The sequence below is a fragment of the Arachis ipaensis genome, chromosome B5 (assembly GCF_059453495.1).
Source record: "Arachis ipaensis isolate K30076 ecotype BB chromosome B5, ASM5945349v1, whole genome shotgun sequence".
Lineage (NCBI taxonomy): Eukaryota > Viridiplantae > Streptophyta > Magnoliopsida > Fabales > Fabaceae > Arachis > Arachis ipaensis.
The window spans coordinates 97,060,899-97,068,341 of record NC_142440.1 but is presented as its reverse complement, the minus strand read 5'-3'; the positions used below and the strand labels follow the sequence as shown (position 1 = coordinate 97,068,341).

Sequence of the window (7,443 nt, the reverse complement as noted above, 5' to 3'; positions counted from 1 at the left end):
CCACACCAAACTTAGAATGTTGCTCGCCCTCGAGCAAAAGAAGAAAGAATAGAAGAAGAAGAAGAAGAAGATATAGAGGAGATAGAGGGATGTGTGTATTCGGCTATATGGGTGGGATTGAGTGGGAAAGAGATTTTGAATTTTGAAGGTAGGTGGGGTGTATAGATGTGAGTGGTGAAGGGGTAATAGGGAAGAGAAGAGGAAAGAATATGAGTGGAGGTAGGTGGGGATCCTGTGGGGTCCACAGATGCTGAGATGATCCTGTGGGGTCCACAGATCCTGAGATGATCCTGTGGGGTCCATAGATCCTGAGGTGTCAAGGATTTGCATCTCTGCACCAATTAGGCATGTAAAACTCCTTTGCATGCAATTCTGGTGTTTAAACGCTGAATTGATGCTTGTTCTGGGCGTTCAACGCCCAGATGCAGCATGTTTCTGGCGTTGAACGCCAGTTCTATGCTTGTTTCTGGCGTTCAGCGCCAGCTCTTCTCAGGGTGCATTCCTGGCGTTTGAATTCCAGGATGTTGCTTGTTTCTGGCATTCAATGCCAGATCCATGCTCTGTTCTGGCGTTGAACGCCAGCCAGATGCTCCTTACTGGCGTTTAAATGCCAGTAAGTCCTTCCTCCAGGGTGTGATTTTCTTCTGCTGTTTTTGATTCTGTTTTTAATATTTGTATTTATTTTGTGACTCCACATGATCATGAACCTAATAAAACATGAAAGAACAATAAAAATAAAAATAAAATTAGATAAATAAAAATTGGGTTGCCTCCCAACAAGCGCTTCTTTAATGTCAATAGCTTGACAGTGGGCTCTCATGGAGCCACACAGGTGATCAGGTCAATTTTATAGACTCCTAACACCAAACTTAGAGTTTGACTGTGGGGGCTTTAGTTGACTCTGTACTGAGAGAAGCTTTCTATGCTTTCTCTCCATTGTTACAGAAGGAGATTCTTGAGTTTTAAACACAAGGTTGTCCTCATTCAGTTGAAGGATCAATTCTCCTCTGTCTACATCAATCACAGCTCTTGCTGTGGCTAGGAAGGGTCTTCCAAGGATGATGGATTTATCCTCATCCTTCCCAGTGTCTATGATTATGAAATCAGCAGGGATGTAAAGGCTTTCAACCTTTACTAGCACGTCCTCTACTTGTCCATAAGCTATTTTCATAGATTTGTCTGCCATCTCTAATGAGAAATTGGCAGCTTGTACCTCAAGGATTCCCAGTTTCTCCATTACAGAGAGTGGCATGAGGTTTATCCCTGACCCAAGGTCACATAGAGCCTTCTCAAAGGTCATGGTGCCTATGGTACAAGGTATTAAGAACTTTCCAAGATCCTATTTCTTCTAAGGCAATGTCAGTTGATCCAGATCACTCAGTTCATTGATGAGCAAAGGAGGTTCATCTTCTCAAGTCTTATTACCAAATAATTTGGCATTCAGCTTCATGATTGCACCAAGGTACTTGGCAACTTGCTCTTCAGTAACATCCTTATTCTCTTCAGAAGAAGAATATTCATCAGAGCTCATGAAGGGCATAAGGAGGTTCAATGGAATCTCTATGGTCTCTAGATGAGCCTCAGATTCCTTTGGCTCCTCAAAGGGAAACTCCTTGTTGATCACTGGACGTCCCAGGAGGTCTTCCTCCCTGGGATTCACGTCCTCTTCCTCCCCTGTAGGTTTGGCCATGATGGTTATGTCAATGGCCTTGCACTCTCTCTTTGGATTCTCTTCTGTATTGCTTGGGAGAGTACTAGGAGGTGTTTCAGTGATTTTCTTACTTAGCTGGCCCACTTGTGCCTCCAAATTTCTTATGGAGGACCTTGTTTCACTCATGAAACTTAAAGTGGTCTTGGACAGATCAAAGACTAAGTTTGCTAAATTAGAGGTATCTTGTTCAGAGTTCTCTGTCTGTTGCTGAGAAGATGATGGAAAAGGCTTGCTATTGCTGAGCCTGTTTCTTCCACCATTATTAAAGCCTTGTTGCGACTTTTGTTGATCCTTCCATGAGAAATTTGGATGATTTCTCCATGATAAATTATAGGTGTTTCCATAAGGTTCACCCATGTAATTTACCTCTGCTATTGCAGGGTTATCAGGATCATAAGCTTCTTCTTCAGAAGATGCCTCTTTAGTACTGTTGGATGCATTTTGCCATCCATTCAGACTTTGGGAAATCATGTTGACTTGCTGAGTCAACACTTTGTTCTGAGCCAATATGGCATTCAGAGCCGCAATTTCAAGAACTCCTTTCTTCTGAGGCGTCCCATTATTCACGGAATTTCTCTCAGAAGTGTACATGAATTGATTATTTGCAACCATGTCAATAAGTTCTTGATCTTCTGCAGGCATTTTCTTTAGGTGAATGGATCCACCTGCAGAATGGTCCAGTGAGATCTTGGAGAACTCAGACAGACCATAATAGAATATATCCAGAATGGTCCATTCTGAAAGCATGTCAGGAGGACACCTTTTGGTCATCTGCTTGTATCTTTCCCAAGCTTCATAGAGGGATTCACCATCTTTTTGCTTGAAGGTCTGAACATCCACTCTAAGCTTGCTCAGCTTTTGAGGAGGAAAGAACTTAGCCAAGAAGGCCGTGACCAGCTTATCCCAAGAGTTTAGGCTATCTTTAGGTTGTGAGTCCAACCATGTTCTAGCTCTGTCTCTTACAGCAAAAGGGAAAAGCATGAGTCTGTAGACTTCAGGATCTACTCCATTAGTCTTAACAGTCTCACAGATCTGCAGAAACTCAGTTAAAAACTGATATGGATCTTCTGATGGAAGTCCATGGAATTTGCAGTTCTGTTGCATCAGAGAAACTAATTGAGGTTTAAGCTCAAAGTTGTTTACTCCAATGGCAGGGATTGAGATGCTCCTTCCATGTAAATTGGAATTAGGTGCAGTGCAGTCACCAAGCATCCTCCTTGCATTATTGTTGTTAGGTTCGGCTGCCATTTCCTTTTCTTGTTCGAAAATTTCAGTAAGGTTGTCTCTGGATTGTTGCATTTTAGCTTCTCTTAGTTTCCTCTTCAGAGTCCTTTTAGGTTCTGGATCAGCTTCAACAAGAATGCCCTTTTCCTTATCCCTGCTCATATGAAAGAGAAGAGAACAAGAAAAGAAGAGGAATCCTCTATGTTACAGTAAAGAGGTTCCTTATTGTTAGCAGAAGAAAGGGAATAAGAGTGAAGAAGAATGGATAATCCAAACACAAGGGTGAGGATAGGAGCAGAGATATGAGATGAAGAGAAGTGTTAGTAAGTAATTAAATAAATAGAAGAAGATGAGAGAGAGAAATTTTCGAAAATAATTTTTGAAAAGGAGTTGATGATTTTCGAAAATTAAAGGGGAAATAAAATTAAAATTAAAATTTAAAATAATTAATTAATTAAAAAGAATTTTTGAAAAAGAGGGAGGTATTTTCGAAAATTAGAGAGGGAAGAGTAGTTAGGTGGATTTGAAAAAGATAAGAAACAAACAAAAAGTTAAGTGGTTAAGAGATTTTGAAAATCAAATTTTGGAAAGATAAGATTGAAAAAAGATGTGATTGAAACAAAAAGATAAGATTGATTGAAAAATATTTGAAAGTCAAATTTTGAAAAGATAGGAAGTTAGAAAGGATTTTAAATTTGATTTCGAGAAAGATATGATTGAAATTGAAAAAGATATGATTGAAAATTATTTTGAAAAAGGTTTGAAAAAAAAATTTAAAAAGATTTGATTTTGAAAATTAAAGTTGATTACTTGACTAACAAGAAACAAAAAGATTTGATTTTAAAATTTAAAGATTGAACCTTTCTTATTAGGCAAATAACAAACTTTACATTTTTGAATCAATCACATTAATTGTTAGTAATATTTTCGAAAATTATGAGATAGAATTAAGAAAAAGATTTTTGAAAAATATTTTTATAATTTTCGAAAATAAATAAGAAAAAATGAAAAAGATTTGATTTTTGAAAAAGATTTTGAAAAAGATAGGATTTTCAAATTGAAAATTTGATTTGACTCATTAGAAACAACTAAATTTTAAAAAGTTTTGAAAAAGTCAACTCAAATTTTTGAAAATTTATGAGTGAAAAAGGGAAAGATATTTTTTTTTTATTTTTGAATTTTTAATGATGAAAGAGAAAAACACAAAATTGACTCAATGCATGAAAATTTTTGGATCAAAACATGTGATGCATGCAAGAACACTATGAATGTCAAGATGAATACCAAGAACACTTTGAATGTCAAGATGAACACCAAGAACTTATTTTTGAAAATTTTTAAGAAAAGATAAACATGAAAGACACCAAACTTAAAAATTTTTATTCTTTAGACATTAATAATTCAAGAATGCATATGAAAAACAAGGAAAGACACAAAACAAGAAAATATGAAGATCAAACAAGAAGACTGGCCAAGAACAACTTGAAGATCATGAAGAATGCAATGCATGAATCTTCAAAAATAATTTTTAGAAAATTAAAAAGATGCAATTGACACCAAACTTAAATCTTGACTCTAGACTCAAACAAGAAACATCAAATTATTTTTAATTTTATGATTTTGTTAATTTTTTTTGGATTTTCGAAATTTAATTAGGAAAAACGAAAAAGAAGAAAAAATTTTTGTATTTTTCGAAAATGATAAATAGAAAGCTTAAAATTAAAATAAAATTACCTAATCTGAGCAACAAGATGAACCGTCAGTTGTCCAAACTCGAACAATCCCCGGCAACGGCGCCAAAAACTTGGTGTGCGAAATTGTGATCTAGATGTGAAATTGTTGTTCAAAATTGATTCCCTGGCAATGGCTCCAAAAACGTGTGCACAATACCATGGTCCAAACATAACTTCACAACTTCGCGCAACTAACCAGCAAGTGCACTGGGTCGTCCAAGTAATACCTTACGTGAGTAAGGGCCGAATCCCACGGAGATTGTTGGTATGAAGCAAGCTATGGTCATCTTGTAAAATCTCAGTCTGGCGGATTAAATTGTTTTAAGAAATTATAGTGGATGAAAATAAATAAAATATAAAATAGGATAGTGGTACTTATGTAATTCATTGGTGAGAATTTCAGATAAGCGTATAGAGATGCTTTCGTCCCTCTGAACCTCTGCTTTCCTGCTGTCTTCATCCAATCCTTCCTACTCCTTTCCATGGCAAGCTGTATGTAGGGCATCACCGTTGTCAATGGCTACTTCCCATCCTCTCTGTGAAAATGGTCCGATACGCTGTCACTGCATGGCTAATCATATGGAGGTTCTCGATCATATTGGAATAGGATTCACCCTCCTTTTGCGTCTGTCACTACGCCCAGTACTTGCGAGTTTGAAGTTCGTCACAGCCATCCCTTCCCAGATCCTACTCGGAATACCACAGACAAGGTTTAGACTTTTCGGATCTCAGGAATGGCCATCCATGGGTTCTAACTTATACCACGAAGATTCCAATATCTCGGACTCGGTTCTCTATATTAGATATCCAAGAGATACTCATTCTAGCTTGTTTGCATGTAGAACGGAAGTATTTGTCAGGCACGTGTTCATAGGTGAGAATAATGATGAGCGTCACATAATCATCACATTCATCATGTTCTTGGGTGCGAATGGATATCCTAGAATAGGAATAAGCTTGAATTGAATAGAAAAACAGTAGTACTTTGTATTAATTCATGAGGAACAGTAGAGCTCCACACCTTAATCTATGGAGTGTAGAAACTCTACCGTTTGAAAATACATAAGTGATAATGGTCCAAGCATGGCCGAATGGCCAGCCCCCATGAAAGTTTAAGATAGCATAAAACTAATCAAAGATACATCTACAAAGATAGTAAAAAGTCATATTTATACTAAACTAGTTACTAGGGTTTACAGAAATGAGTAAATGATGCAGAAATACACTTCCGGGGCCCACTTGGTGTGTGCTTGGGCTGAGCTTAAAGTTTACACGTGGAGATGTCATTCTTGGAGTTGAACGCTAGTTTGTAACGTGTTTCTGGTGTTGAACTCCACTTTGCAACTTGTTTTTGGCGCTGAATGCCAGACTGCAACATGGAACTGGCGTTCAACGCCAGTTTGTGTTGTCTAAAATCGGGCAAAGTATAGACTATTATATATTTCTCGAAATCCCTGGATGTCTACTTTCCAACGCAATTGGAAACGCGCCATTTGGAGTTCTGTAGCTCCAGAAAATCCACTTTGAGTGCAGGGAGGTCAAAATCCAATAGCATCTGCAGTCCTTCTTCAACTTCTGAATCTGATTTTTGCTCAGGTCCCTCAATTTCAGCCAGAAAATACCTGAAATCACAGAAAAACACACAAACTCATAGTAAAGTACAGAAATGTGATTTTTAATTAAAAACTAATAAAAATATACTAAAAACTAACTAAATCATACTGAAAACTATGTAAAAACAATGCCAAAAAGCGTATAAATTATCCACTCATCAGTCATGCTCTGGTAGAAGTGCGTCGGCATCTAGTCCAAGGTCAATGATTTCATCATCCATAATAGCAGACCGAAGGGAGATCGGCTCACCGGTGTCAAGCACCATTTTTGAAGGAGTTGGGTCATCCATCTGGTAAGGTTTCTGACCCTCTATCATATCATCAGACTCAATATAGGCTCTTGACTTAGTCTTAACCACAACCACCAAACTAGACATGCATGAACCCAGATAAGGCGAATAGTATACCTGTCATTCATTTTGAGGTAGAATAAAAAGATCGTCGTGCTTATATTTCCTGGTTACATTTATTTCAGTGATATCGTAGTCCTTGTGCTTTTCTGTTTCTCGTTGCGAACTTAGATCATACCATTCACATTTAAACACGCACACCTTGTATGTAGTGTGACAGAAATACTGTAATTCAATTATGTTGTGTAACACACCAAACCAATCAGAATGGACCCCACTTGAATCCCAACGAACCCAAACTCTGGTGTTATCTCTTTTCTTTCGAATCGACCATTGTAAGGTATGGAACTAATATCCGTTAATATTTGGGTAGCTAATTGCCTTATTCAATGGATCCCAAATAAGTGCAACTAGTTCTGAATCTGTTATGTCAGTTAGTTGCACGGTAATGTATTCTTAGAACCAACGTGGAAAATTGTTCAATGATGTCTCCATATTTGCCTCTCGTAATAACCTGTATGATACAATAGGATAACGAAATTTAATTAGGTTACAAATCTAGTATATTATTGACAGCAATATTTACAAAGACATAAAAAAACTCACATGAGGTAGGTGAAACTTGGTCACAGTTAAGGAACACATGCAGATATGTGGCGTTGATCTCCTTCTGTTCTAACCAATAGTCACTGCCCGCACCCATTGTAGCTTATTCCAACAAAAATATTGGGTATGTTGTTCCACTTGATGAGAATTCTCCCTTCTTATCATTTCTTGCAACCTTTGTTCTTTGTGACTCAACATGAGACTGA

At 37.4% G+C, this 7,443-nt stretch overlaps 1 non-coding gene across 1 annotated transcript; it reads left to right on the top strand.

The window, feature by feature from the left end:
- The first annotated feature begins 2,452 nt into the window (after positions 1-2,452).
- Positions 2,453-2,560, top strand: LOC148565079 (small nucleolar RNA R71). Its single transcript, XR_015884008.1, has one exon. It is a non-coding gene; the product is annotated as a small nucleolar RNA R71 (small nucleolar RNA).
- Positions 2,561-7,443: the final 4,883 nt, after the last annotated feature.